At 41.8% G+C, this 24,487-nt stretch overlaps 55 non-coding genes across 55 annotated transcripts; all 55 read right to left on the bottom strand.

Moving 5' to 3' along the window:
* Nucleotides 1-56: 56 nt before the first annotated feature.
* On the bottom strand, nucleotides 57-175 carry LOC142481795 (5S ribosomal RNA). Its single transcript, XR_012796053.1, has one exon. It is a non-coding gene; the product is annotated as a 5S ribosomal RNA (ribosomal RNA).
* A 676-nt stretch (nucleotides 176-851) lies between these two features.
* LOC142482365 (5S ribosomal RNA) lies at nucleotides 852-970 on the bottom strand. The gene has a single exon (XR_012796604.1). It is a non-coding gene; the product is annotated as a 5S ribosomal RNA (ribosomal RNA).
* Nucleotides 971-1,256: 286 nt separating this feature from the next.
* On the bottom strand, nucleotides 1,257-1,375 carry LOC142482353 (5S ribosomal RNA). The gene has a single exon (XR_012796592.1). It is a non-coding gene; the product is annotated as a 5S ribosomal RNA (ribosomal RNA).
* Nucleotides 1,376-1,661: 286 nt separating this feature from the next.
* LOC142481794 (5S ribosomal RNA) lies at nucleotides 1,662-1,780 on the bottom strand. Its single transcript, XR_012796052.1, has one exon. It is a non-coding gene; the product is annotated as a 5S ribosomal RNA (ribosomal RNA).
* Nucleotides 1,781-2,066: 286 nt separating this feature from the next.
* Nucleotides 2,067-2,185, bottom strand: LOC142482785 (5S ribosomal RNA). Its single transcript, XR_012796988.1, has one exon. It is a non-coding gene; the product is annotated as a 5S ribosomal RNA (ribosomal RNA).
* A 286-nt stretch (nucleotides 2,186-2,471) lies between these two features.
* Nucleotides 2,472-2,590, bottom strand: LOC142482450 (5S ribosomal RNA). The gene has a single exon (XR_012796686.1). It is a non-coding gene; the product is annotated as a 5S ribosomal RNA (ribosomal RNA).
* A 286-nt stretch (nucleotides 2,591-2,876) lies between these two features.
* Nucleotides 2,877-2,995, bottom strand: LOC142482879 (5S ribosomal RNA). The gene has a single exon (XR_012797078.1). It is a non-coding gene; the product is annotated as a 5S ribosomal RNA (ribosomal RNA).
* A 286-nt stretch (nucleotides 2,996-3,281) lies between these two features.
* LOC142481793 (5S ribosomal RNA) lies at nucleotides 3,282-3,400 on the bottom strand. Its single transcript, XR_012796051.1, has one exon. It is a non-coding gene; the product is annotated as a 5S ribosomal RNA (ribosomal RNA).
* A 286-nt stretch (nucleotides 3,401-3,686) lies between these two features.
* On the bottom strand, nucleotides 3,687-3,805 carry LOC142481792 (5S ribosomal RNA). The gene has a single exon (XR_012796050.1). It is a non-coding gene; the product is annotated as a 5S ribosomal RNA (ribosomal RNA).
* Nucleotides 3,806-4,091: 286 nt separating this feature from the next.
* LOC142482772 (5S ribosomal RNA) lies at nucleotides 4,092-4,210 on the bottom strand. The gene has a single exon (XR_012796976.1). It is a non-coding gene; the product is annotated as a 5S ribosomal RNA (ribosomal RNA).
* A 286-nt stretch (nucleotides 4,211-4,496) lies between these two features.
* On the bottom strand, nucleotides 4,497-4,615 carry LOC142481791 (5S ribosomal RNA). Its single transcript, XR_012796049.1, has one exon. It is a non-coding gene; the product is annotated as a 5S ribosomal RNA (ribosomal RNA).
* Nucleotides 4,616-4,901: 286 nt separating this feature from the next.
* LOC142482761 (5S ribosomal RNA) lies at nucleotides 4,902-5,020 on the bottom strand. The gene has a single exon (XR_012796965.1). It is a non-coding gene; the product is annotated as a 5S ribosomal RNA (ribosomal RNA).
* Nucleotides 5,021-5,306: 286 nt separating this feature from the next.
* Nucleotides 5,307-5,425, bottom strand: LOC142482449 (5S ribosomal RNA). The gene has a single exon (XR_012796685.1). It is a non-coding gene; the product is annotated as a 5S ribosomal RNA (ribosomal RNA).
* Nucleotides 5,426-5,711: 286 nt separating this feature from the next.
* LOC142482878 (5S ribosomal RNA) lies at nucleotides 5,712-5,830 on the bottom strand. The gene has a single exon (XR_012797077.1). It is a non-coding gene; the product is annotated as a 5S ribosomal RNA (ribosomal RNA).
* Nucleotides 5,831-6,116: 286 nt separating this feature from the next.
* Nucleotides 6,117-6,235, bottom strand: LOC142481790 (5S ribosomal RNA). Its single transcript, XR_012796048.1, has one exon. It is a non-coding gene; the product is annotated as a 5S ribosomal RNA (ribosomal RNA).
* A 286-nt stretch (nucleotides 6,236-6,521) lies between these two features.
* Nucleotides 6,522-6,640, bottom strand: LOC142482750 (5S ribosomal RNA). The gene has a single exon (XR_012796954.1). It is a non-coding gene; the product is annotated as a 5S ribosomal RNA (ribosomal RNA).
* A 286-nt stretch (nucleotides 6,641-6,926) lies between these two features.
* On the bottom strand, nucleotides 6,927-7,045 carry LOC142482448 (5S ribosomal RNA). The gene has a single exon (XR_012796684.1). It is a non-coding gene; the product is annotated as a 5S ribosomal RNA (ribosomal RNA).
* Nucleotides 7,046-7,331: 286 nt separating this feature from the next.
* On the bottom strand, nucleotides 7,332-7,450 carry LOC142482876 (5S ribosomal RNA). The gene has a single exon (XR_012797075.1). It is a non-coding gene; the product is annotated as a 5S ribosomal RNA (ribosomal RNA).
* A 676-nt stretch (nucleotides 7,451-8,126) lies between these two features.
* LOC142482392 (5S ribosomal RNA) lies at nucleotides 8,127-8,245 on the bottom strand. Its single transcript, XR_012796630.1, has one exon. It is a non-coding gene; the product is annotated as a 5S ribosomal RNA (ribosomal RNA).
* Nucleotides 8,246-8,531: 286 nt separating this feature from the next.
* LOC142482739 (5S ribosomal RNA) lies at nucleotides 8,532-8,650 on the bottom strand. Its single transcript, XR_012796943.1, has one exon. It is a non-coding gene; the product is annotated as a 5S ribosomal RNA (ribosomal RNA).
* A 286-nt stretch (nucleotides 8,651-8,936) lies between these two features.
* On the bottom strand, nucleotides 8,937-9,055 carry LOC142481789 (5S ribosomal RNA). The gene has a single exon (XR_012796047.1). It is a non-coding gene; the product is annotated as a 5S ribosomal RNA (ribosomal RNA).
* Nucleotides 9,056-9,341: 286 nt separating this feature from the next.
* Nucleotides 9,342-9,460, bottom strand: LOC142482875 (5S ribosomal RNA). The gene has a single exon (XR_012797074.1). It is a non-coding gene; the product is annotated as a 5S ribosomal RNA (ribosomal RNA).
* Nucleotides 9,461-9,745: 285 nt separating this feature from the next.
* On the bottom strand, nucleotides 9,746-9,864 carry LOC142481788 (5S ribosomal RNA). Its single transcript, XR_012796046.1, has one exon. It is a non-coding gene; the product is annotated as a 5S ribosomal RNA (ribosomal RNA).
* Nucleotides 9,865-10,150: 286 nt separating this feature from the next.
* On the bottom strand, nucleotides 10,151-10,269 carry LOC142481787 (5S ribosomal RNA). Its single transcript, XR_012796045.1, has one exon. It is a non-coding gene; the product is annotated as a 5S ribosomal RNA (ribosomal RNA).
* Nucleotides 10,270-10,945: 676 nt separating this feature from the next.
* Nucleotides 10,946-11,064, bottom strand: LOC142482680 (5S ribosomal RNA). The gene has a single exon (XR_012796886.1). It is a non-coding gene; the product is annotated as a 5S ribosomal RNA (ribosomal RNA).
* A 286-nt stretch (nucleotides 11,065-11,350) lies between these two features.
* LOC142481785 (5S ribosomal RNA) lies at nucleotides 11,351-11,469 on the bottom strand. Its single transcript, XR_012796043.1, has one exon. It is a non-coding gene; the product is annotated as a 5S ribosomal RNA (ribosomal RNA).
* A 286-nt stretch (nucleotides 11,470-11,755) lies between these two features.
* On the bottom strand, nucleotides 11,756-11,874 carry LOC142482391 (5S ribosomal RNA). Its single transcript, XR_012796629.1, has one exon. It is a non-coding gene; the product is annotated as a 5S ribosomal RNA (ribosomal RNA).
* Nucleotides 11,875-12,160: 286 nt separating this feature from the next.
* Nucleotides 12,161-12,279, bottom strand: LOC142482874 (5S ribosomal RNA). Its single transcript, XR_012797073.1, has one exon. It is a non-coding gene; the product is annotated as a 5S ribosomal RNA (ribosomal RNA).
* A 286-nt stretch (nucleotides 12,280-12,565) lies between these two features.
* On the bottom strand, nucleotides 12,566-12,684 carry LOC142482455 (5S ribosomal RNA). The gene has a single exon (XR_012796691.1). It is a non-coding gene; the product is annotated as a 5S ribosomal RNA (ribosomal RNA).
* A 286-nt stretch (nucleotides 12,685-12,970) lies between these two features.
* LOC142482727 (5S ribosomal RNA) lies at nucleotides 12,971-13,089 on the bottom strand. Its single transcript, XR_012796932.1, has one exon. It is a non-coding gene; the product is annotated as a 5S ribosomal RNA (ribosomal RNA).
* Nucleotides 13,090-13,375: 286 nt separating this feature from the next.
* LOC142481784 (5S ribosomal RNA) lies at nucleotides 13,376-13,494 on the bottom strand. The gene has a single exon (XR_012796042.1). It is a non-coding gene; the product is annotated as a 5S ribosomal RNA (ribosomal RNA).
* A 676-nt stretch (nucleotides 13,495-14,170) lies between these two features.
* LOC142482390 (5S ribosomal RNA) lies at nucleotides 14,171-14,289 on the bottom strand. Its single transcript, XR_012796628.1, has one exon. It is a non-coding gene; the product is annotated as a 5S ribosomal RNA (ribosomal RNA).
* A 286-nt stretch (nucleotides 14,290-14,575) lies between these two features.
* Nucleotides 14,576-14,694, bottom strand: LOC142482716 (5S ribosomal RNA). Its single transcript, XR_012796921.1, has one exon. It is a non-coding gene; the product is annotated as a 5S ribosomal RNA (ribosomal RNA).
* Nucleotides 14,695-14,980: 286 nt separating this feature from the next.
* LOC142481783 (5S ribosomal RNA) lies at nucleotides 14,981-15,099 on the bottom strand. Its single transcript, XR_012796041.1, has one exon. It is a non-coding gene; the product is annotated as a 5S ribosomal RNA (ribosomal RNA).
* Nucleotides 15,100-15,775: 676 nt separating this feature from the next.
* Nucleotides 15,776-15,894, bottom strand: LOC142482679 (5S ribosomal RNA). Its single transcript, XR_012796885.1, has one exon. It is a non-coding gene; the product is annotated as a 5S ribosomal RNA (ribosomal RNA).
* Nucleotides 15,895-16,180: 286 nt separating this feature from the next.
* On the bottom strand, nucleotides 16,181-16,299 carry LOC142482704 (5S ribosomal RNA). The gene has a single exon (XR_012796909.1). It is a non-coding gene; the product is annotated as a 5S ribosomal RNA (ribosomal RNA).
* Nucleotides 16,300-16,585: 286 nt separating this feature from the next.
* On the bottom strand, nucleotides 16,586-16,704 carry LOC142481782 (5S ribosomal RNA). The gene has a single exon (XR_012796040.1). It is a non-coding gene; the product is annotated as a 5S ribosomal RNA (ribosomal RNA).
* A 286-nt stretch (nucleotides 16,705-16,990) lies between these two features.
* Nucleotides 16,991-17,109, bottom strand: LOC142482692 (5S ribosomal RNA). Its single transcript, XR_012796898.1, has one exon. It is a non-coding gene; the product is annotated as a 5S ribosomal RNA (ribosomal RNA).
* Nucleotides 17,110-17,395: 286 nt separating this feature from the next.
* LOC142482446 (5S ribosomal RNA) lies at nucleotides 17,396-17,514 on the bottom strand. Its single transcript, XR_012796683.1, has one exon. It is a non-coding gene; the product is annotated as a 5S ribosomal RNA (ribosomal RNA).
* Nucleotides 17,515-17,800: 286 nt separating this feature from the next.
* Nucleotides 17,801-17,919, bottom strand: LOC142482873 (5S ribosomal RNA). Its single transcript, XR_012797072.1, has one exon. It is a non-coding gene; the product is annotated as a 5S ribosomal RNA (ribosomal RNA).
* A 286-nt stretch (nucleotides 17,920-18,205) lies between these two features.
* Nucleotides 18,206-18,324, bottom strand: LOC142481781 (5S ribosomal RNA). The gene has a single exon (XR_012796039.1). It is a non-coding gene; the product is annotated as a 5S ribosomal RNA (ribosomal RNA).
* A 286-nt stretch (nucleotides 18,325-18,610) lies between these two features.
* LOC142481780 (5S ribosomal RNA) lies at nucleotides 18,611-18,729 on the bottom strand. Its single transcript, XR_012796038.1, has one exon. It is a non-coding gene; the product is annotated as a 5S ribosomal RNA (ribosomal RNA).
* Nucleotides 18,730-19,015: 286 nt separating this feature from the next.
* LOC142482681 (5S ribosomal RNA) lies at nucleotides 19,016-19,134 on the bottom strand. Its single transcript, XR_012796887.1, has one exon. It is a non-coding gene; the product is annotated as a 5S ribosomal RNA (ribosomal RNA).
* A 286-nt stretch (nucleotides 19,135-19,420) lies between these two features.
* LOC142481779 (5S ribosomal RNA) lies at nucleotides 19,421-19,539 on the bottom strand. Its single transcript, XR_012796037.1, has one exon. It is a non-coding gene; the product is annotated as a 5S ribosomal RNA (ribosomal RNA).
* A 286-nt stretch (nucleotides 19,540-19,825) lies between these two features.
* LOC142482670 (5S ribosomal RNA) lies at nucleotides 19,826-19,944 on the bottom strand. Its single transcript, XR_012796876.1, has one exon. It is a non-coding gene; the product is annotated as a 5S ribosomal RNA (ribosomal RNA).
* A 286-nt stretch (nucleotides 19,945-20,230) lies between these two features.
* LOC142482445 (5S ribosomal RNA) lies at nucleotides 20,231-20,349 on the bottom strand. Its single transcript, XR_012796682.1, has one exon. It is a non-coding gene; the product is annotated as a 5S ribosomal RNA (ribosomal RNA).
* Nucleotides 20,350-20,635: 286 nt separating this feature from the next.
* On the bottom strand, nucleotides 20,636-20,754 carry LOC142482442 (5S ribosomal RNA). The gene has a single exon (XR_012796679.1). It is a non-coding gene; the product is annotated as a 5S ribosomal RNA (ribosomal RNA).
* A 286-nt stretch (nucleotides 20,755-21,040) lies between these two features.
* Nucleotides 21,041-21,159, bottom strand: LOC142481778 (5S ribosomal RNA). Its single transcript, XR_012796036.1, has one exon. It is a non-coding gene; the product is annotated as a 5S ribosomal RNA (ribosomal RNA).
* A 286-nt stretch (nucleotides 21,160-21,445) lies between these two features.
* Nucleotides 21,446-21,564, bottom strand: LOC142481777 (5S ribosomal RNA). Its single transcript, XR_012796035.1, has one exon. It is a non-coding gene; the product is annotated as a 5S ribosomal RNA (ribosomal RNA).
* A 286-nt stretch (nucleotides 21,565-21,850) lies between these two features.
* LOC142481776 (5S ribosomal RNA) lies at nucleotides 21,851-21,969 on the bottom strand. Its single transcript, XR_012796034.1, has one exon. It is a non-coding gene; the product is annotated as a 5S ribosomal RNA (ribosomal RNA).
* A 676-nt stretch (nucleotides 21,970-22,645) lies between these two features.
* On the bottom strand, nucleotides 22,646-22,764 carry LOC142482389 (5S ribosomal RNA). The gene has a single exon (XR_012796627.1). It is a non-coding gene; the product is annotated as a 5S ribosomal RNA (ribosomal RNA).
* A 286-nt stretch (nucleotides 22,765-23,050) lies between these two features.
* On the bottom strand, nucleotides 23,051-23,169 carry LOC142482367 (5S ribosomal RNA). The gene has a single exon (XR_012796606.1). It is a non-coding gene; the product is annotated as a 5S ribosomal RNA (ribosomal RNA).
* Nucleotides 23,170-23,455: 286 nt separating this feature from the next.
* LOC142481774 (5S ribosomal RNA) lies at nucleotides 23,456-23,574 on the bottom strand. The gene has a single exon (XR_012796032.1). It is a non-coding gene; the product is annotated as a 5S ribosomal RNA (ribosomal RNA).
* A 286-nt stretch (nucleotides 23,575-23,860) lies between these two features.
* Nucleotides 23,861-23,979, bottom strand: LOC142481773 (5S ribosomal RNA). Its single transcript, XR_012796031.1, has one exon. It is a non-coding gene; the product is annotated as a 5S ribosomal RNA (ribosomal RNA).
* A 286-nt stretch (nucleotides 23,980-24,265) lies between these two features.
* LOC142482658 (5S ribosomal RNA) lies at nucleotides 24,266-24,384 on the bottom strand. The gene has a single exon (XR_012796864.1). It is a non-coding gene; the product is annotated as a 5S ribosomal RNA (ribosomal RNA).
* Nucleotides 24,385-24,487: the final 103 nt, after the last annotated feature.

Below are 24,487 nucleotides of genomic sequence, written 5' to 3'. Positions count from 1 at the left end.
TCATTTGCTGCGAGGAATGCCATGTATATTTTCATTAGGGAAGCGAAAAATAAAAACCCCTACAGCACCTGGTATTCCCAGGCAGTCTCCCAACCCAGTACTAATCAAGCCTCACCCTGCTTAGCTTCCGAGATCTGACGGGATCGGGCGCTGTCAAGGTAGTATGGCCGTAGGTGGAGATTGCTGTCTCATGATATCCTCTCATTCTTAAATCCATGAGCCTATATCTTGCTCCATGCATACACAGAGACTGAGAAAATGACAGGTGCACTCAAATGTACTATAGACGGAATTCTTGATGTCAGAATTCTATTTTGGAAGGTTGCATTGTGTTGAACTTTCAAAGGAAAAAACGATAGATTTCTTTGCCACTGCGGGAAAAAAGTAGTAAAAAATTTCAGAGGTGCCTATATTCAACCTCCTCCTGTTTGGATTTGAACTCACTATCTCTTCCAAGTATCAGCTTGAACACTGCACACCCCAACTCTGTGAGCCACAAGCTCACCATATAACATGCTGAGTGTTCTGAGGCCTGTATGATATATTTCTAAATGACATGGGAGGCATAAGTGTATTATTGTGACCGTTAAAAAAATACATTCTTGAAGAATTACCTTAAATGGAGAAATTAAATCAGAGACTGAGAAAATGACAGGTGCACTCAAATATACTATAGACGGAATTCTTGATGTCAGAATTCTATTTTGGAAGGTTGCATTGTGTTGAACTTTCAGAGGAAAAAACAATATATTTCTTTGCCACTCCGGGAAAAAAGTAGCAAGAAATGAAACATTTTCATTTGCTGCGAGGAATGCCATGTATATTTTCATTAGGGAAGCGAAAAATAAAAACCCCTACAGCACCTGGTATTCCCAGGCAGTCTCCCAACCCAGTACTAATCAAGCCTCACCCTGCTTAGCTTCCGAGATCTGACAGGATCGGGCGCTTTCAAGGTAGTATGGCCGTAGGTGGAGATTGCTGTCTCATGATATCCTCTCATTCTTAAATCCATGAGCCTATATCTTGCTCCATGCATACACAGAGACTGAGAAAATGACAGGTGCACTCAAATGTACTATAGACGGAATTCTTGATGTCAGAATTCTATTTTGGAAGGTTGCATTGTGTTGAACTTTCAGAGGAAAAAACGATATATTTCTTTGCCACTGCGGGAAAAAAGTAGTAAAAAATGAAACATTTTCATTTGCTGCAAGGAATGCCATGTATATTTTCATTAGGGAAGCAAAAAATAAAAACACCCACAGCACCTGGTATTCCCAGGCAGTCTCCCAACCCAGTACTAATCAAGCCTCACCCTGCTTAGCTTCCGAGATCTGACAGGATCGGGCGCTTTCAAGGTAGTATGGCCGTAGGTGGAGATTGCTGTCTCATGATATCCTCTCATTCTTAAATCCATGAGCCTATATCTTGCTCCATGCATACACAGAGACTGAGAAAATGACAGGTGCACTCAAATGTACTATAGACGGAATTCTTGATGTCAGAATTCTATTTTGGAAGGTTGCATTGTGTTGAACTTTCAGAGGAAAAAACGATAGATTTCTTTGCCACTGCGGGAAAAAAGTAGCAAGAAATGAAACATTTTCATTTGCTGCGAGGAATGCCATGTATATTTTCATTAGGGAAGCGAAATATAAAAACCCCTACAGCACCTGGTATTCCCAGGCAGTCTCCCAACCCAGTACTAATCAAGCCTCACCCTGCTTAGCTTCCGAGATCTGACGGGATCGGGCGCTGTCAAGGTAGTATGGCCGTAGGTGGAGATTGCTGTCTCATGATATCCTCTCATTCTTAAATCCATGAGCCTATATCTTGCTCCATGCATACACAGAGACTGAGAAAATGACAGGTGCACTCAAATGTACTATAGACGGAATTCTTGATGTCAGAATTCTATTTTGGAAGGTTGCATTGTGTTGAACTTTCTGAGGAAAAAACGATATATTTCTTTGCCACTGCGGGAAAAAAGTAGTAAAAAATGAAACATTTTCATTTGCTGCAAGGAATGCCATGTATATTTTCATTAGGGAAGCAAAAAATAAAAACACCCACAGCACCTGGTATTCCCAGGCAGTCTCCCAACCCAGTACTAATCAAGCCTCACCCTGCTTAGCTTCCGAGATCTGACGGGATCGGGCGCTTTCAAGGTAGTATGGCCGTAGGTGGAGATTGCTGTCTCATGATATCCTCTCATTCTTAAATCCATGAGCCTATATCTTGCTCCATGCATACACAGAGACTGAGAAAATGACAGGTGCACTCAAATGTACTATAGACGGAATTCTTGATGTCAGAATTCTATTTTGGAAGGTTGCATTGTGTTGAACTTTCAGAGGAAAAAACGATAGATTTCTTTGACACTGCGGGAAAAAAGTAGCAAGAAATGAAACATTTTCATTTGCTGCGAGGAATGCCATGTATATTTTCATTAGGGAAGCGAAAAATAAAAACCCCTACAGCACCTGGTATTCCCAGGCAGTCTCCAAATCCAGTACTAATCAAGCCTCACCCTGCTTAACTTCCGAGATCTGACGGGATCGGGCGCTGTCAAGGTAGTATGGCCGTAGGTGGAGATTGCTGTCTCATGATATCCTCTCATTCTTAAATCCATGAGCCTATATCTTGCTCCATGCATACACAGAGACTGAGAAAATGACAGGTGCACTCAAATGTACTATAGACGGAATTCTTGATGTCAGAATTCTATTTTGGAAGGTTGCATTGTGTTGAACTTTCTGAGGAAAAAACGATATATTTCTTTGCCACTGCGGGAAAAAAGTAGTAAAAAATGAAACATTTTCATTTGCTGCAAGGAATGCCATGTATATTTTCATTAGGGAAGCAAAAAATAAAAACACCCACAGCACCTGGTATTCCCAGGCAGTCTCCCAACCCAGTACTAATCAAGCCTCACCCTGCTTAGCTTCCGAGATCTGACGGGATCGGGCGCTGTCAAGGTAGTATGGCCGTAGGTGGAGATTGCTGTCTCATGATATCCTCTCATTCTTAAATCCATGAGCCTATATCTTGCTCCATGCATACACAGAGACTGAGAAAATGACAGGTGCACTCAAATGTACTATAGACGGAATTCTTGATGTCAGAATTCTATTTTGGAAGGTTGCATTGTGTTGAACTTTCAGAGGAAAAAACGATAGATTTCTTTGCCACTGCGGGAAAAAAGTAGCAAGAAATGAAACATTTTCATTTGCTGCGAGGAATGCCATGTATATTTTCATTAGGGAAGCGAAAAATAAAAACCCCTACAGCACCTGGTATTCCCAGGCAGTCTCCCAACCCAGTACTAATCAAGCCTCACCCTGCTTAGCTTCCGAGATCTGACGGGATCGGGCGCTGTCAAGGTAGTATGGCCGTAGGTGGAGATTGCTGTCTCATGATATCCTCTCATTCTTAAATCCATGAGCCTATATCTTGCTCCATGCATACACAGAGACTGAGAAAATGACAGGTGCACTCAAATGTACTATAGACGGAATTCTTGATGTCAGAATTCTATTTTGGAAGGTTGCATTGTGTTGAACTTTCAGAGGAAAAAACGATATATTTCTTTGCCACTGCGGGAAAAAAGTAGCAAGAATTGAAACATTTTCATTTGCAGCGAGGAATGCCATGTATATTTTCATTAGGGAAGCGAAAAATAAAAACCCCTACAGCACCTGGTATTCCCAGGCAGTCTCCCAACCCAGTACTAATCAAGCCTCACCCTGCTTAGCTTCCGAGATCTGACGGGATCGGGCGCTGTCAAGGTAGTATGGCCGTAGGTGGAGATTGCTGTCTCATGATATCCTCTCATTCTTAAATCCATGAGCCTATATCTTGCTCCATGCATACACAGAGACTGAGAAAATGACAGGTGCACTCAAATGTACTATAGACGGAATTCTTGATGTCAGAATTCTATTTTGGAAGGTTGCATTGTGTTGAACTTTCTGAGGAAAAAACGATATATTTCTTTGCCACTGCGGGAAAAAAGTAGTAAAAAATGAAACATTTTCATTTGCTGCAAGGAATGCCATGTATATTTTCATTAGGGAAGCAAAAAATAAAAACACCCACAGCACCTGGTATTCCCAGGCAGTCTCCCAACCCAGTACTAATCAAGCCTCACCCTGCTTAGCTTCCGAGATCTGACGGGATCGGGCGCTTTCAAGGTAGTATGGCCGTAGGTGGAGATTGCTGTCTCATGATATCCTCTCATTCTTAAATCCATGAGCCTATATCTTGCTCCATGCATACACAGAGACTGAGAAAATGACAGGTGCACTCAAATGTACTATAGACGGAATTCTTGATGTCAGAATTCTATTTTGGAAGGTTGCATTGTGTTGAACTTTCAGAGGAAAAAACGATAGATTTCTTTGCCACTGCGGGAAAAAAGTAGCAAGAAATGAAACATTTTCATTTGCTGCGAGGAATGCCATGTATATTTTCATTAGGGAAGCGAAATATAAAAACCCCTACAGCACCTGGTATTCCCAGGCAGTCTCCCAACCCAGTACTAATCAAGCCTCACCCTGCTTAGCTTCCGAGATCTGACGGGATCGGGCGCTGTCAAGGTAGTATGGCCGTAGGTGGAGATTGCTGTCTCATGATATCCTCTCATTCTTAAATCCATGAGCCTATATCTTGCTCCATGCATACACAGAGACTGAGAAAATGACAGGTGCACTCAAATGTACTATAGACGGAATTCTTGATGTCAGAATTCTATTTTGGAAGGTTGCATTGTGTTGAACTTTCTGAGGAAAAAACGATATATTTCTTTGCCACTGCGGGAAAAAAGTAGTAAAAAATGAAACATTTTCATTTGCTGCAAGGAATGCCATGTATATTTTCATTAGGGAAGCAAAAAATAAAAACACCCACAGCACCTGGTATTCCCAGGCAGTCTCCCAACCCAGTACTAATCAAGCCTCACCCTGCTTAGCTTCCGAGATCTGACGGGATCGGGCGCTTTCAAGGTAGTATGGCCGTAGGTGGAGATTGCTGTCTCATGATATCCTCTCATTCTTAAATCCATGAGCCTATATCTTGCTCCATGCATACACAGAGACTGAGAAAATGACAGGTGCACTCAAATGTACTATAGACGGAATTCTTGATGTCAGAATTCTATTTTGGAAGGTTGCATTGTGTTGAACTTTCAGAGGAAAAAACGATAGATTTCTTTGACACTGCGGGAAAAAAGTAGCAAGAAATGAAACATTTTCATTTGCTGCGAGGAATGCCATGTATATTTTCATTAGGGAAGCGAAAAATAAAAACCCCTACAGCACCTGGTATTCCCAGGCAGTCTCCAAATCCAGTACTAATCAAGCCTCACCCTGCTTAACTTCCGAGATCTGACGGGATCGGGCGCTGTCAAGGTAGTATGGCCGTAGGTGGAGATTGCTGTCTCATGATATCCTCTCATTCTTAAATCCATGAGCCTATATCTTGCTCCATGCATACACAGAGACTGAGAAAATGACAGGTGCACTCAAATGTACTATAGACGGAATTCTTGATGTCAGAATTCTATTTTGGAAGGTTGCATTGTGTTGAACTTTCTGAGGAAAAAACGATATATTTCTTTGCCACTGCGGGAAAAAAGTAGTAAAAAATGAAACATTTTCATTTGCTGCAAGGAATGCCATGTATATTTTCATTAGGGAAGCAAAAAATAAAAACACCCACAGCACCTGGTATTCCCAGGCAGTCTCCCAACCCAGTACTAATCAAGCCTCACCCTGCTTAGCTTCCGAGATCTGACGGGATCGGGCGCTGTCAAGGTAGTATGGCCGTAGGTGGAGATTGCTGTCTCATGATATCCTCTCATTCTTAAATCCATGAGCCTATATCTTGCTCCATGCATACACAGAGACTGAGAAAATGACAGGTGCACTCAAATGTACTATAGACGGAATTCTTGATGTCAGAATTCTATTTTGGAAGGTTGCATTGTGTTGAACTTTCAGAGGAAAAAACGATAGATTTCTTTGCCACTGCGGGAAAAAAGTAGCAAGAAATGAAACATTTTCATTTGCTGCGAGGAATGCCATGTATATTTTCATTAGGGAAGCGAAATATAAAAACCCCTACAGCACCTGGTATTCCCAGGCAGTCTCCCAACCCAGTACTAATCAAGCCTCACCCTGCTTAGCTTCCGAGATCTGACGGGATCGGGCGCTGTCAAGGTAGTATGGCCGTAGGTGGAGATTGCTGTCTCATGATATCCTCTCATTCTTAAATCCATGAGCCTATATCTTGCTCCATGCATACACAGAGACTGAGAAAATGACAGGTGCACTCAAATGTACTATAGACGGAATTCTTGATGTCAGAATTCTATTTTGGAAGGTTGCATTGTGTTGAACTTTCTGAGGAAAAAACGATATATTTCTTTGCCACTGCGGGAAAAAAGTAGTAAAAAATGAAACATTTTCATTTGCTGCAAGGAATGCCATGTATATTTTCATTAGGGAAGCAAAAAATAAAAACACCCACAGCACCTGGTATTCCCAGGCAGTCTCCCAACCCAGTACTAATCAAGCCTCACCCTGCTTAGCTTCCGAGATCTGACGGGATCGGGCGCTTTCAAGGTAGTATGGCCGTAGGTGGAGATTGCTGTCTCATGATATCCTCTCATTCTTAAATCCATGAGCCTATATCTTGCTCCATGCATACACAGAGACTGAGAAAATGACAGGTGCACTCAAATGTACTATAGACGGAATTCTTGATGTCAGAATTCTATTTTGGAAGGTTGCATTGTGTTGAACTTTCAGAGGAAAAAACGATAGATTTCTTTGACACTGCGGGAAAAAAGTAGCAAGAAATGAAACATTTTCATTTGCTGCGAGGAATGCCATGTATATTTTCATTAGGGAAGCGAAAAATAAAAACCCCTACAGCACCTGGTATTCCCAGGCAGTCTCCAAATCCAGTACTAATCAAGCCTCACCCTGCTTAACTTCCGAGATCTGACGGGATCGGGCGCTGTCAAGGTAGTATGGCCGTAGGTGGAGATTGCTGTCTCATGATATCCTCTCATTCTTAAATCCATGAGCCTATATCTTGCTCCATGCATACACAGAGACTGAGAAAATGACAGGTGCACTCAAATGTACTATAGACGGAATTCTTGATGTCAGAATTCTATTTTGGAAGGTTGCATTGTGTTGAACTTTCTGAGGAAAAAACGATATATTTCTTTGCCACTGCGGGAAAAAAGTAGTAAAAAATGAAACATTTTCATTTGCTGCAAGGAATGCCATGTATATTTTCATTAGGGAAGCAAAAAATAAAAACACCCACAGCACCTGGTATTCCCAGGCAGTCTCCCAACCCAGTACTAATCAAGCCTCACCCTGCTTAGCTTCCGAGATCTGACGGGATCGGGCGCTGTCAAGGTAGTATGGCCGTAGGTGGAGATTGCTGTCTCATGATATCCTCTCATTCTTAAATCCATGAGCCTATATCTTGCTCCATGCATACACAGAGACTGAGAAAATGACAGGTGCACTCAAATGTACTATAGACGGAATTCTTGATGTCAGAATTCTATTTTGGAAGGTTGCATTGTGTTGAACTTTCAGAGGAAAAAACGATAGATTTCTTTGCCACTGCGGGAAAAAAGTAGTAAAAAATTTCAGAGGTGCCTATATTCAACCTCCTCCTGTTTGGATTTGAACTCACTATCTCTTCCAAGTATCAGCTTGAACACTGCACACCCCAACTCTGTGAGCCACAAGCTCACCATATAACATGCTGAGTGTTCTGAGGCCTGTATGATATATTTCTAAATGACATGGGAGGCATAAGTGTATTATTGTGACCGTTAAAAAAATACATTCTTGAAGAATTACCTTAAATGGAGAAATTAAATCAGAGACTGAGAAAATGACAGGTGCACTCAAATATACTATAGACGGAATTCTTGATGTCAGAATTCTATTTTGGAAGGTTGCATTGTGTTGAACTTTCAGAGGAAAAAACAATATATTTCTTTGCCACTCCGGGAAAAAAGTAGCAAGAAATGAAACATTTTCATTTGCTGCGAGGAATGCCATGTATATTTTCATTAGGGAAGCGAAAAATAAAAACCCCTACAGCACCTGGTATTCCCAGGCAGTCTCCCAACCCAGGACTAATCAAGCCTCACCCTGCTTAGCTTCCGAGATCTGACGGGATCGGGCGCTTTCAAGGTAGTATGGCCGTAGGTGGAGATTGCTGTCTCATGATATCCTCTCATTCTTAAATCCATGAGCCTATATCTTGCTCCATGCATACACAGAGACTGAGAAAATGACAGGTGCACTCAAATGTACTATAGACGGAATTCTTGATGTCAGAATTCTATTTTGGAAGGTTGCATTGTGTTGAACTTTCTGAGGAAAAAACGATATATTTCTTTGCCACTGCGGGAAAAAAGTAGTAAAAAATGAAACATTTTCATTTGCTGCAAGGAATGCCATGTATATTTTCATTAGGGAAGCAAAAAATAAAAACACCCACAGCACCTGGTATTCCCAGGCAGTCTCCCAACCCAGTACTAATCAAGCCTCACCCTGCTTAGCTTCCGAGATCTGACGGGATCGGGCGCTTTCAAGGTAGTATGGCCGTAGGTGGAGATTGCTGTCTCATGATATCCTCTCATTCTTAAATCCATGAGCCTATATCTTGCTCCATGCATACACAGAGACTGAGAAAATGACAGGTGCACTCAAATGTACTATAGACGGAATTCTTGATGTCAGAATTCTATTTTGGAAGGTTGCATTGTGTTGAACTTTCAGAGGAAAAAACGATAGATTTCTTTGCCACTGCGGGAAAAAAGTAGCAAGAAATGAAACTTTTTCATTTGCTGCGAGGAATGCCATGTATATTTTCATTAGGGAAGCGAAAAATAAAAACCCCTACAGCACCTGGTATTCCCAGGCAGTCTCCCAACCCAGTACTAATCAAGCCTCACCCTGCTTAGCTTCCGAGATCTGACGGGATCGGGCGCTGTCAAGGTAGTATGGCCGTAGGTGGAGATTGCTGTCTCATGATATCCTCTCATTCTTAAATCCATGAGCCTATATCTTGCTCCATGCATACACAGAGACTGAGAAAATGACAGGTGCACTCAAATGTACTATAGACGGAATTCTTGATGTCAGAATTCTATTTTGGAAGGTTGCATTGTGTTGAACTTTCAAAGGAAAAAACGATAGATTTCTTTGCCACTGCGGGAAAAAAGTAGTAAAAAATGAAACATTTTCATTTGCTGCAAGGAATGCCATGTATATTTTCATTAGGGAAGCAAAAAATAAAAACACCCACAGCACCTGGTATTCCCAGGCAGTCTCCCAACCCAGTACTAATCAAGCCTCACCCTGCTTAGCTTCCGAGATCTGACGGGATCGGGCGCTGTCAAGGTAGTATGGCCGTAGGTGGAGATTGCTGTCTCATGATATCCTCTCATTCTTAAATCCATGAGCCTATATCTTGCTCCATGCATACACAGAGACTGAGAAAATGACAGGTGCACTCAAATGTACTATAGACGGAATTCTTGATGTCAGAATTCTATTTTGGAAGGTTGCATTGTGTTGAACTTTCAGAGGAAAAAACGATAGATTTCTTTGCCACTGCGGGAAAAAGTAGCAAGAAATGAAACATTTTCTTTTGCTGCGAGGAATGCCATGTATATTTTCATTAGGGAAGCGAAAAATAAAAACCCCTACAGCACCTGGTATTCCCAGGCAGTCTCCCAACCCAGTACTAATCAAGCCTCACCCTGCTTAGCTTCCGAGATCTGACGGGATCGGGCGCTGTCAAGGTAGTATGGCCGTAGGTGGAGATTGCTGTCTCATGATATCCTCTCATTCTTAAATCCATGAGCCTATATCTTGCTCCATGCATACACAGAGACTGAGAAAATGACAGGTGCACTCAAATGTACTATAGACGGAATTCTTGATGTCAGAATTCTATTTTGGAAGGTTGCATTGTGTTGAACTTTCAGAGGAAAAAACGATATATTTCTTTGCCACTGCGGGAAAAAAGTAGCAAGAAATGAAACATTTTCATTTGCTGCGAGGAATGCCATGTATATTTTCATTAGGGAAGCGAAAAATAAAAACCCCTACAGCACCTGGTATTCCCAGGCAGTCTCCCAACCCAGTACTAATCAAGCCTCACCCTGCTTAGCTTCCGAGATCTGACGGGATCGGGCGCTGTCAAGGTAGTATGGCCGTAGGTGGAGATTGCTGTCTCATGATATCCTCTCATTCTTAAATCCATGAGCCTATATCTTGCTCCATGCATACACAGAGACTGAGAAAATGACAGGTGCACTCAAATGTACTATAGACGGAATTCTTGATGTCAGAATTCTATTTTGGAAGGTTGCATTGTGTTGAACTTTCAGAGGAAAAAACGATAGATTTCTTTGCCACTGCGGGAAAAAAGTAGTAAAAAATTTCAGAGGTGCCTATATTCAACCTCCTCCTGTTTGGATTTGAACTCACTATCTCTTCCAAGTATCAGCTTGAACACTGCACACCCCAACTCTGTGAGCCACAAGCTCACCATATAACATGCTGAGTGTTCTGAGGCCTGTATGATATATTTCTAAATGACATGGGAGGCATAGGTGTATTATTGTGACCGTTAAAAAAATACATTCTTGAAGAATTACCTTAAATGGAGAAATTAAATCAGAGACTGAGAAAATGAAAGGTGCACTCAAATATACTATAGACGGAATTCTTGATGTCAGAATTCTATTTTGGAAGGTTGCATTGTGTTGAACTTTCAGAGGAAAAAACAATATATTTCTTTGCCACTCCGGGAAAAAAGTAGCAAGAAATGAAACATTTTCATTTGCTGCGAGGAATGCCATGTATATTTTCATTAGGGAAGCGAAAAATAAAAACCCCTACAGCACCTGGTATTCCCAGGCAGTCTCCCAACCCAGTACTAATCAAGCCTCACCCTGCTTAGCTTCCGAGATCTGACGGGATCGGGCGCTTTCAAGGTAGTATGGCCGTAGGTGGAGATTGCTGTCTCATGATATCCTCTCATTCTTAAATCCATGAGCCTATATCTTGCTCCATGCATACACAGAGACTGAGAAAATGACAGGTGCACTCAAATGTACTATAGACGGAATTCTTGATGTCAGAATTCTATTTTGGAAGGTTGCATTGTGTTGAACTTTCTGAGGAAAAAACGATATATTTCTTTGCCACTGCGGGAAAAAAGTAGTAAAAAATGAAACATTTTCATTTGCTGCAAGGAATGCCATGTATATTTTCATTAGGGAAGCGAAAAATAAAAACCCCTACAGCACCTGGTATTCCCAGGCAGTCTCCCAACCCAGTACTAATCAAGCCTCACCCTGCTTAGCTTCCGAGATCTGACGGGATCGGGCGCTGTCAAGGTAGTATGGCCGTAGGTGGAGATTGCTGTCTCATGATATCCTCTCATTCTTAAATCCATGAGCCTATATCTTGCTCCATGCATACACAGAGACTGAGAAAATGACAGGTGCACTCAAATGTACTATAGACGGAATTCTTGATGTCAGAATTCTATTTTGGAAGGTTGCATTGTGTTGAACTTTCAGAGGAAAAAACAATATATTTCTTTGCCACTCCGGGAAAAAAGTAGCAAGAAATGAAACATTTTCATTTGCTGCGAGGAATGCCATGTATATTTTCATTAGGGAAGCGAAAAATAAAAACCCCTACAGCACCTGGTATTCCCAGGCAGTCTCCCAACCCAGGACTAATCAAGCCTCACCCTGCTTAGCTTCCGAGATCTGACGGGATCGGGCGCTTTCAAGGTAGTATGGCCGTAGGTGGAGATTGCTGTCTCATGATATCCTCTCATTCTTAAATCCATGAGCCTATATCTTGCTCCATGCATACACAGAGACTGAGAAAATGACAGGTGCACTCAAATGTACTATAGACGGAATTCTTGATGTCAGAATTCTATTTTGGAAGGTTGCATTGTGTTGAACTTTCTGAGGAAAAAACGATATATTTCTTTGCCACTGCGGGAAAAAAGTAGTAAAAAATGAAACATTTTCATTTGCTGCAAGGAATGCCATGTATATTTTCATTAGGGAAGCAAAAAATAAAAACACCCACAGCACCTGGTATTCCCAGGCAGTCTCCCAACCCAGTACTAATCAAGCCTCACCCTGCTTAGCTTCCGAGATCTGACGGGATCGGGCGCTGTCAAGGTAGTATGGCCGTAGGTGGAGATTGCTGTCTCATGATATCCTCTCATTCTTAAATCCATGAGCCTATATCTTGCTCCATGCATACACAGAGACTGAGAAAATGACAGGTGCACTCAAATGTACTATAGACGGAATTCTTGATGTCAGAATTCTATTTTGGAAGGTTGCATTGTGTTGAACTTTCAGAGGAAAAAACGATATATTTCTTTGCCACTGCGGGAAAAAAGTAGCAAGAATTGAAACATTTTCATTTGCTGCGAGGAATGCCATGTATATTTTCATTAGGGAAGCGAAAAATAAAAACCCCTACAGCACCTGGTATTCCCAGGCAGTCTCCCAACCCAGTACTAATCAAGCCTCACCCTGCTTAGCTTCCAAGATCTGACGGGATCGGGCGCTGTCAAGGTAGTATGGCCGTAGGTGGAGATTGCTGTCTCATGATATCCTCTCATTCTTAAATCCATGAGCCTATATCTTGCTCCATGCATACACAGAGACTGAGAAAATGACAGGTGCACTCAAATGTACTATAGACGGAATTCTTGATGTCAGAATTCTATTTTGGAAGGTTGCATTGTGTTGAACTTTCTGAGGAAAAAACGATATATTTCTTTGCCACTGCGGGAAAAAAGTAGTAAAAAATGAAACATTTTCATTTGCTGCAAGGAATGCCATGTATATTTTCATTAGGGAAGCAAAAAATAAAAACACCCACAGCACCTGGTATTCCCAGGCAGTCTCCCAACCCAGTACTAATCAAGCCTCACCCTGCTTAGCTTCCGAGATCTGACGGGATCGGGCGCTTTCAAGGTAGTATGGCCGTAGGTGGAGATTGCTGTCTCATGATATCCTCTCATTCTTAAATCCATGAGCCTATATCTTGCTCCATGCATACACAGAGACTGAGAAAATGACAGGTGCACTCAAATGTACTATAGACGGAATTCTTGATGTCAGAATTCTATTTTGGAAGGTTGCATTGTGTTGAACTTTCAGAGGAAAAAACGATAGATTTCTTTGCCACTGCGGGAAAAAAGTAGCAAGAAATGAAACATTTTCATTTGCTGCGAGGAATGCCATGTATATTTTCATTAGGGAAGCGAAAAATAAAAACCCCTACAGCACCTGGTATTCCCAGGCAGTCTCCCAACCCAGTACTAATCAAGCCTCACCCTGCTTAGCTTCCGAGATCTGACGGGATCGGGCGCTGTCAAGGTAGTATGGCCGTAGGTGGAGATTGCTGTCTCATGATATCCTCTCATTCTTAAATCCATGAGCCTATATCTTGCTCCATGCATACACAGAGACTGAGAAAATGACAGGTGCACTCAAATGTACTATAGACGGAATTCTTGATGTCAGAATTCTATTTTGGAAGGTTGCATTGTGTTGAACTTTCAGAGGAAAAAACGATAGATTTCTTTGCCACTGCGGGAAAAAAGTAGTAAAAAATTTCAGAGGTGCCTATATTCAACCTCCTCCTGTTTGGATTTGAACTCACTATCTCTTCCAAGTATCAGCTTGAACACTGCACACCCCAACTCTGTGAGCCACAAGCTCACCATATAACATGCTGAGTGTTCTGAGGCCTGTATGATATATTTCTAAATGACATGGGAGGCATAAGTGTATTATTGTGACCGTTAAAAAAATACATTCTTGAAGAATTACCTTAAATGGAGAAATTAAATCAGAGACTGAGAAAATGACAGGTGCACTCAAATATACTATAGACGGAATTCTTGATGTCAGAATTCTATTTTGGAAGGTTGCATTGTGTTGAACTTTCAGAGGAAAAAACAATATATTTCTTTGCCACTCCGGGAAAAAAGTAGCAAGAAATGAAACATTTTCATTTGCTGCGAGGAATGCCATGTATATTTTCATTAGGGAAGCGAAAAATAAAAACCCCTACAGCACCTGGTATTCCCAGGCAGTCTCCCAACCCAGGACTAATCAAGCCTCACCCTGCTTAGCTTCCGAGATCTGACGGGATCGGGCGCTTTCAAGGTAGTATGGCCGTAGGTGGAGATTGCTGTCTCATGATATCCTCTCATTCTTAAATCCATGAGCCTATATCTTGCTCCATGCATACACAGAGACTGAGAAAATGACAGGTGCACTCAAATGTACTATAGACGGAATTCTTGATGTCAGAATTCTATTTTGGAAGGTTGCATTGTGTTGAACTTTCTGAGGAAAAAACGATATATTTCTTTGCCACTGCGGGAAAAAAGTAGTAAAAAATGAAACATTTTCATTTGCTGCAAGGAATGCCATGTATATTTTCATTAGGGAAGCAAAAAATAAAAACACCCACAGCACCTGGTATTCCCAGGCAGTCTCCCAACCCAGTACTAATCAAGCCTCACCCTGCTTAGCTTCCGAGATCTGACGGGATCGGGCGCTTTCAAGGTAGTATGGCCGTAGGTGGAGATTGCTGTCTCATGATATCCTCTCATTCTTAAATCCATGAGCCTATATCTTGCTCCATGCATACACAGAGACTGAGAAAATGACAGGTGCACTCAAATGTACTATAGACGGAATTCTTGATGTCAGAATTCTATTTTGGAAGGTTGCATTGTGTTGAACTTTCAGAGGAAAAAACGATAGATTTCTTTGCCACTGCGGGAAAAAAGTAGCAAGAAATGAAACATTTTCATTTGCTGCGAGGAATGCCATGTATATTTTCATTAGGGAAGCGAAAAATAAAAACCCCTACAGCACCTGGTATTCCCAGGCAGTCTCCCAACCCAGTACTAATCAAGCCTCACCCTGCTTAGCTTCCGAGATCTGACGGGATCGGGCGCTGTCAAGGTAGTATGGCCGTAGGTGGAGATTGCTGTCTCATGATATCCTCTCATTCTTAAATCCATGAGCCTATATCTTGCTCCATGCATACACAGAGACTGAGAAAATGACAGGTGCACTCAAATGTACTATAGACGGAATTCTTGATGTCAGAATTCTATTTTGGAAGGTTGCATTGTGTTGAACTTTCAAAGGAAAAAACGATAGATTTCTTTGCCACTGCGGGAAAAAAGTAGTAAAAAATTTCAGAGGTGCCTATATTCAACCTCCTCCTGTTTGGATTTGAACTCACTATCTCTTCCAAGTATCAGCTTGAACACTGCACACCCCAACTCTGTGAGCCACAAGCTCACCATATAACATGCTGAGTGTTCTGAGGCCTGTATGATATATTTCTAAATGACATGGGAGGCATAAGTGTATTATTGTGACCGTTAAAAAAATACATTCTTGAAGAATTACCTTAAATGGAGAAATTAAATCAGAGACTGAGAAAATGACAGGTGCACTCAAATATACTATAGACGGAATTCTTGATGTCAGAATTCTATTTTGGAAGGTTGCATTGTGTTGAACTTTCAGAGGAAAAAACAATATATTTCTTTGCCACTCCGGGAAAAAAGTAGCAAGAAATGAAACATTTTCATTTGCTGCGAGGAATGCCATGTATATTTTCATTAGGGAAGCGAAAAATAAAAACCCCTACAGCACCTGGTATTCCCAGGCAGTCTCCCAACCCAGTACTAATCAAGCCTCACCCTGCTTAGCTTCCGAGATCTGACGGGATCGGGCGCTTTCAAGGTAGTATGGCCGTAGGTGGAGATTGCTGTCTCATGATATCCTCTCATTCTTAAATCCATGAGCCTATATCTTGCTCCATGCATACACAGAGACTGAGAAAATGACAGGTGCACTCAAATGTACTATAGACGGAATTCTTGATGTCAGAATTCTATTTTGGAAGGTTGCATTGTGTTGAACTTTCTGAGGAAAAAACGATATATTTCTTTGCCACTGCGGGAAAAAAGTAGTAAAAAATGAAACATTTTCATTTGCTGCAAGGAATGCCATGTATATTTTCATTAGGGAAGCAAAAAATAAAAACACCCACAGCACCTGGTATTCCCAGGCAGTCTCCCAACCCAGTACTAATCAAGCCTCACCCTGCTTAGCTTCCGAGATCTGACGGGATCGGGCGCTTTCAAGGTAGTATGGCCGTAGGTGGAGATTGCTGTCTCATGATATCCTCTCATTCTTAAATCCATGAGCCTATATCTTGCTCCATGCATACACAGAGACTGAGAAAATGACAGGTGCACTCAAATGTACTATAGACGGAATTCTTGATGTCAGAATTCTATTTTGGAAGGTTGCATTGTGTTGAACTTTCAGAGGAAAAAACGATAGATTTCTTTGCCACTGCGGGAAAAAAGTAGCAAGAAATGAAACATTTTCATTTGCTGCGAGGAATGCCATGTATATTTTCATTAGGGAAGCGAAATATAAAAACCCCTACAGCACCTGGTATTCCCAGGCAGTCTCCCAACCCAGTACTAATCAAGCCTCACCCTGCTTAGCTTCCGAGATCTGACGGGATCGGGCGCTGTCAAGGTAGTATGGCCGTAGGTGGAGATTGCTGTCTCATGATATCCTCTCATTCTTAAATCCATGAGCCTATATCTTGCTCCATGCATACACAGAGACTGAGAAAATGACAGGTGCACTCAAATGTACTATAGACGGAATTCTTGATGTCAGAATTCTATTTTGGAAGGTTGCATTGTGTTGAACTTTCTGAGGAAAAAACGATATATTTCTTTGCCACTGCGGGAAAAAAGTAGTAAAAAATGAAACATTTTCATTTGCTGCAAGGAATGCCATGTATATTTTCATTAGGGAAGCAAAAAATAAAAACACCCACAGCACCTGGTATTCCCAGGCAGTCTCCCAACCCAGTACTAATCAAGCCTCACCCTGCTTAGCTTCCGAGATCTGACGGGATCGGGCGCTTTCAAGGTAGTATGGCCGTAGGTGGAGATTGCTGTCTCATGATATCCTCTCATTCTTAAATCCATGAGCCTATATCTTGCTCCATGCATACACAGAGACTGAGAAAATGACAGGTGCACTCAAATGTACTATAGACGGAATTCTTGATGTCAGAATTCTATTTTGGAAGGTTGCATTGTGTTGAACTTTCAGAGGAAAAAACGATAGATTTCTTTGACACTGCGGGAAAAAAGTAGCAAGAAATGAAACATTTTCATTTGCTGCGAGGAATGCCATGTATATTTTCATTAGGGAAGCGAAAAATAAAAACCCCTACAGCACCTGGTATTCCCAGGCAGTCTCCAAATCCAGTACTAATCAAGCCTCACCCTGCTTAACTTCCGAGATCTGACGGGATCGGGCGCTGTCAAGGTAGTATGGCCGTAGGTGGAGATTGCTGTCTCATGATATCCTCTCATTCTTAAATCCATGAGCCTATATCTTGCTCCATGCATACACAGAGACTGAGAAAATGACAGGTGCACTCAAATGTACTATAGACGGAATTCTTGATGTCAGAATTCTATTTTGGAAGGTTGCATTGTGTTGAACTTTCTGAGGAAAAAACGATATATTTCTTTGCCACTGCGGGAAAAAAGTAGTAAAAAATGAAACATTTTCATTTGCTGCAAGGAATGCCATGTATATTTTCATTAGGGAAGCAAAAAATAAAAACACCCACAGCACCTGGTATTCCCAGGCAGTCTCCCAACCCAGTACTAATCAAGCCTCACCCTGCTTAGCTTCCGAGATCTGACGGGATCGGGCGCTGTCAAGGTAGTATGGCCGTAGGTGGAGATTGCTGTCTCATGATATCCTCTCATTCTTAAATCCATGAGCCTATATCTTGCTCCATGCATACACAGAGACTGAGAAAATGACAGGTGCACTCAAATGTACTATAGACGGAATTCTTGATGTCAGAATTCTATTTTGGAAGGTTGCATTGTGTTGAACTTTCAGAGGAAAAAACGATAGATTTCTTTGCCACTGCGGGAAAAAAGTAGCAAGAAATGAAACATTTTCATTTGCTGCGAGGAATGCCATGTATATTTTCATTAGGGAAGCGAAAAATAAAAACCCCTACAGCACCTGGTATTCCCAGGCAGTCTCCCAACCCAGTACTAATCAAGCCTCACCCTGCTTAGCTTCCGAGATCTGACGGGATCGGGCGCTGTCAAGGTAGTATGGCCGTAGGTGGAGATTGCTGTCTCATGATATCCTCTCATTCTTAAATCCATGAGCCTATATCTTGCTCCATGCATACACAGAGACTGAGAAAATGACAGGTGCACTCAAATGTACTATAGACGGAATTCTTGATGTCAGAATTCTATTTTGGAAGGTTGCATTGTGTTGAACTTTCAGAGGAAAAAACGATATATTTCTTTGCCACTGCGGGAAAAAAGTAGCAAGAATTGAAACATTTTCATTTGCAGCGAGGAATGCCATGTATATTTTCATTAGGGAAGCGAAAAATAAAAACCCCTACAGCACCTGGTATTCCCAGGCAGTCTCCCAACCCAGTACTAATCAAGCCTCACCCTGCTTAGCTTCCGAGATCTGACGGGATCGGGCGCTGTCAAGGTAGTATGGCCGTAGGTGGAGATTGCTGTCTCATGATATCCTCTCATTCTTAAATCCATGAGCCTATATCTTGCTCCATGCATACACAGAGACTGAGAAAATGACAGGTGCACTCAAATGTACTATAGACGGAATTCTTGATGTCAGAATTCTATTTTGGAAGGTTGCATTGTGTTGAACTTTCTGAGGAAAAAACGATATATTTCTTTGCCACTGCGGGAAAAAAGTAGTAAAAAATGAAACATTTTCATTTGCTGCAAGGAATGCCATGTATATTTTCATTAGGGAAGCAAAAAATAAAAACACCCACAGCACCTGGTATTCCCAGGCAGTCTCCCAACCCAGTACTAATCAAGCCTCACCCTGCTTAGCTTCCGAGATCTGACGGGATCGGGCGCTTTCAAGGTAGTATGGCCGTAGGTGGAGATTGCTGTCTCATGATATCCTCTCATTCTTAAATCCATGAGCCTATATCTTGCTCCATGCATACACAGAGACTGAGAAAATGACAGGTGCACTCAAATGTACTATAGACGGAATTCTTGATGTCAGAATTCTATTTTGGAAGGTTGCATTGTGTTGAACTTTCAGAGGAAAAAACGATAGATTTCTTTGCCACTGCGGGAAAAAAGTAGCAAGAAATGAAACATTTTCATTTGCTGCGAGGAATGCCATGTATATTTTCATTAGGGAAGCGAAATATAAAAACCCCTACAGCACCTGGTATTCCCAGGCAGTCTCCCAACCCAGTACTAATCAAGCCTCACCCTGCTTAGCTTCCGAGATCTGACGGGATCGGGCGCTGTCAAGGTAGTATGGCCGTAGGTGGAGATTGCTGTCTCATGATATCCTCTCATTCTTAAATCCATGAGCCTATATCTTGCTCCATGCATACACAGAGACTGAGAAAATGACAGGTGCACTCAAATGTACTATAGACGGAATTCTTGATGTCAGAATTCTATTTTGGAAGGTTGCATTGTGTTGAACTTTCTGAGGAAAAAACGATATATTTCTTTGCCACTGCGGGAAAAAAGTAGTAAAAAATGAAACATTTTCATTTGCTGCAAGGAATGCCATGTATATTTTCATTAGGGAAGCAAAAAATAAAAACACCCACAGCACCTGGTATTCCCAGGCAGTCTCCCAACCCAGTACTAATCAAGCCTCACCCTGCTTAGCTTCCGAGATCTGACGGGATCGGGCGCTTTCAAGGTAGTATGGCCGTAGGTGGAGATTGCTGTCTCATGATATCCTCTCATTCTTAAATCCATGAGCCTATATCTTGCTCCATGCATACACAGAGACTGAGAAAATGACAGGTGCACTCAAATGTACTATAGACGGAATTCTTGATGTCAGAATTCTATTTTGGAAGGTTGCATTGTGTTGAACTTTCAGAGGAAAAAACGATAGATTTCTTTGACACTGCGGGAAAAAAGTAGCAAGAAATGAAACATTTTCATTTGCTGCGAGGAATGCCATGTATATTTTCATTAGGGAAGCGAAAAATAAAAACCCCTACAGCACCTGGTATTCCCAGGCAGTCTCCAAATCCAGTACTAATCAAGCCTCACCCTGCTTAACTTCCGAGATCTGACGGGATCGGGCGCTGTCAAGGTAGTATGGCCGTAGGTGGAGATTGCTGTCTCATGATATCCTCTCATTCTTAAATCCATGAGCCTATATCTTGCTCCATGCATACACAGAGACTGAGAAAATGACAGGTGCACTCAAATGTACTATAGACGGAATTCTTGATGTCAGAATTCTATTTTGGAAGGTTGCATTGTGTTGAACTTTCTGAGGAAAAAACGATATATTTCTTTGCCACTGCGGGAAAAAAGTAGTAAAAAATGAAACATTTTCATTTGCTGCAAGGAATGCCATGTATATTTTCATTAGGGAAGCAAAAAATAAAAACACCCACAGCACCTGGTATTCCCAGGCAGTCTCCCAACCCAGTACTAATCAAGCCTCACCCTGCTTAGCTTCCGAGATCTGACAGGATCGGGCGCTGTCAAGGTAGTATGGCCGTAGGTGGAGATTGCTGTCTCATGATATCCTCTCATTCTTAAATCCATGAGCCTATATCTTGCTCCATGCATACACAGAGACTGAGAAAATGACAGGTGCACTCAAATGTACTATAGACGGAATTCTTGATGTCAGAATTCTATTTTGGAAGGTTGCATTGTGTTGAACTTTCAGAGGAAAAAACGATAGATTTCTTTGCCACTGCGGGAAAAAAGTAGCAAGAAATGAAACATTTTCATTTGCTGCGAGGAATGCCATGTATATTTTCATTAGGGAAGCGAAAAATAAAAACCCCTACAGCACCTGGTATTCCCAGGCAGTCTCCCAACCCAGTACTAATCAAGCCTCACCCTGCTTAGCTTCCGAGATCTGACGGGATCGGGCGCTGTCAAGGTAGTATGGCCGTAGGTGGAGATTGCTGTCTCATGATATCCTCTCATTCTTAAATCCATGAGCCTATATCTTGCTCCATGCATACACAGAGACTGAGAAAATGACAGGTGCACTCAAATGTACTATAGACGGAATTCTTGATGTCAGAATTCTATTTTGGAAGGTTGCATTGTGTTGAACTTTCAGAGGAAAAAACGATATATTTCTTTGCCACTGCGGGAAAAAAGTAGCAAGAATTGAAACATTTTCATTTGCAGCGAGGAATGCCATGTATATTTTCATTAGGGAAGCGAAAAATAAAAACCCCTACAGCACCTGGTATTCCCAGGCAGTCTCCCAACCCAGTACTAATCAAGCCTCACCCTGCTTAGCTTCCGAGATCTGACGGGATCGGGCGCTGTCAAGGTAGTATGGCCGTAGGTGGAGATTGCTGTCTCATGATATCCTCTCATTCTTAAATCCATGAGCCTATATCTTGCTCCATGCATACACAGAGACTGAGAAAATGACAGGTGCACTCAAATGTACTATAGACGGAATTCTTGATGTCAGAATTCTATTTTGGAAGGTTGCATTGTGTTGAACTTTCAGAGGAAAAAACGATAGATTTCTTTGCCACTGCGGGAAAAAAGTAGCAAGAATTGAAACATTTTCATTTGCAGCGAGGAATGCCATGTATATTTTCATTAGGGAAGCGAAAAATAAAAACCCCTACAGCACCTGGTATTCCCAGGCAGTCTCCCAACCCAGTACTAATCAAGCCTCACCCTGCTTAGCTTCCGAGATCTGACGGGATCGGGCGCTGTCAAGGTAGTATGGCCGTAGGTGGAGATTGCTGTCTCATGATATCCTCTCATTCTTAAATCCATGAGCCTATATCTTGCTCCATGCATACACAGAGACTGAGAAAATGACAGGTGCACTCAAATGTACTATAGACGGAATTCTTGATGTCAGAATTCTATTTTGGAAGGTTGCATTGTGTTGAACTTTCAGAGGAAAAAACGATAGATTTCTTTGCCACTGCGGGAAAAAAGTAGTAAAAAATTTCAGAGGTGCCTATATTCAACCTCCTCCTGTTTGGATTTGAACTCACTATCTCTTCCAAGTATCAGCTTGAACACTGCACACCCCAACTCTGTGAGCCACAAGCTCACCATATAACATGCTGAGTGTTCTGAGGCCTGTATGATATATTTCTAAATGACATGGGAGGCATAAGTGTATTATTGTGACCGTTAAAAAAATACATTCTTGAAGAATTACCTTAAATGGAGAAATTAAATCAGAGACTGAGAAAATGACAGGTGCACTCAAATATACTATAGACGGAATTCTTGATGTCAGAATTCTATTTTGGAAGGTTGCATTGTGTTGAACTTTCAGAGGAAAAAACAATATATTTCTTTGCCACTCCGGGAAAAAAGTAGCAAGAAATGAAACATTTTCATTTGCTGCGAGGAATGCCATGTATATTTTCATTAGGGAAGCGAAAAATAAAAACCCCTACAGCACCTGGTATTCCCAGGCAGTCTCCCAACCCAGGACTAATCAAGCCTCACCCTGCTTAGCTTCCGAGATCTGACGGGATCGGGCGCTTTCAAGGTAGTATGGCCGTAGGTGGAGATTGCTGTCTCATGATATCCTCTCATTCTTAAATCCATGAGCCTATATCTTGCTCCATGCATACACAGAGACTGAGAAAATGACAGGTGCACTCAAATGTACTATAGACGGAATTCTTGATGTCAGAATTCTATTTTGGAAGGTTGCATTGTGTTGAACTTTCTGAGGAAAAAACGATATATTTCTTTGCCACTGCGGGAAAAAAGTAGTAAAAAATGAAACATTTTCATTTGCTGCAAGGAATGCCATGTATATTTTCATTAGGGAAGCAAAAAATAAAAACACCCACAGCACCTGGTATTCCCAGGCAGTCTCCCAACCCAGTACTAATCAAGCCTCACCCTGCTTAGCTTCCGAGATCTGACGGGATTGGGCGCTTTCAAGGTAGTATGGCCGTAGGTGGAGATTGCTGTCTCATGATATCCTCTCATTCTTAAATCCATGAGCCTATATCTTGCTCCATGCATACACAGAGACTGAGAAAATGACAGGTGCACTCAAATGTACTATAGACGGAATTCTTGATGTCAGAATTCTATTTTGGAAGGTTGCATTGTGTTGAACTTTCAGAGGAAAAAACGATAGATTTCTTTGCCACTGCGGGAAAAAAGTAGCAAGAAATGAAACATTTTCATTTGCTGCGAGGAATGCCATGTATATTTTCATTAGGGAAGCGAAAAATAAAAACCCCTACAGCACCTGGTATTCCCAGGCAGTCTCCCAACCCAGTACTAATCAAGCCTCACCCTGCTTAGCTTCCGAGATCTGACGGGATCGGGCGCTGTCAAGGTAGTATGGCCGTAGGTGGAGATTGCTGTCTCATGATATCCTCTCATTCTTAAATCCATGAGCCTATATCTTGCTCCATGCATACACAGAGACTGAGAAAATGACAGGTGCACTCAAATGTACTATAGACGGAATTCTTGATGTCAGAATTCTATTTTGGAAGGTTGCATTGTGTTGAACTTTCAGAGGAAAAAACGATAGATTTCTTTGCCACTGCGGGAAAAAAGTAGCAAGAAATGAAACATTTTCATTTGCTGCGAGGAATGCCATGTATATTTTCATTAGGGAAGCGAAATATAAAAACCCCTACAGCACCTGGTATTCCCAGGCAGTCTCCCAACCCAGTACTAATCAAGCCTCACCCTGCTTAGCTTCCGAGATCTGACGGGATCGGGCGCTGTCAAGGTAGTATGGCCGTAGGTGGAGATTGCTGTCTCATGATATCCTCTCATTCTTAAATCCATGAGCCTATATCTTGCTCCATGCATACACAGAGACTGAGAAAATGACAGGTGCACTCAAATGTACTATAGACGGAATTCTTGATGTCAGAATTCTATTTTGGAAGGTTGCATTGTGTTGAACTTTCTGAGGAAAAAACGATATATTTCTTTGCCACTGCGGGAAAAAAGTAGTAAAAAATGAAACATTTTCATTTGCTGCAAGGAATGCCATGTATATTTTCATTAGGGAAGCAAAAAATAAAAACACCCACAGCACCTGGTATTCCCAGGCAGTCTCCCAACCCAGTACTAATCAAGCCTCACCCTGCTTAGCTTCCGAGATCTGACGGGATCGGGCGCTTTCAAGGTAGTATGGCCGTAGGTGGAGATTGCTGTCTCATGATATCCTCTCATTCTTAAATCCATGAGCCTATATCTTGCTCCATGCATACACAGAGACTGAGAAAATGACAGGTGCACTCAAATG

The sequence above is a fragment of the Ascaphus truei genome, unplaced genomic scaffold (assembly GCF_040206685.1).
Source record: "Ascaphus truei isolate aAscTru1 unplaced genomic scaffold, aAscTru1.hap1 HAP1_SCAFFOLD_282, whole genome shotgun sequence".
In the NCBI taxonomy this organism is placed as follows: Eukaryota; Metazoa; Chordata; class Amphibia; order Anura; family Ascaphidae; genus Ascaphus; species Ascaphus truei.
This window is presented reverse-complemented; position numbering and strand designations above follow the sequence as displayed.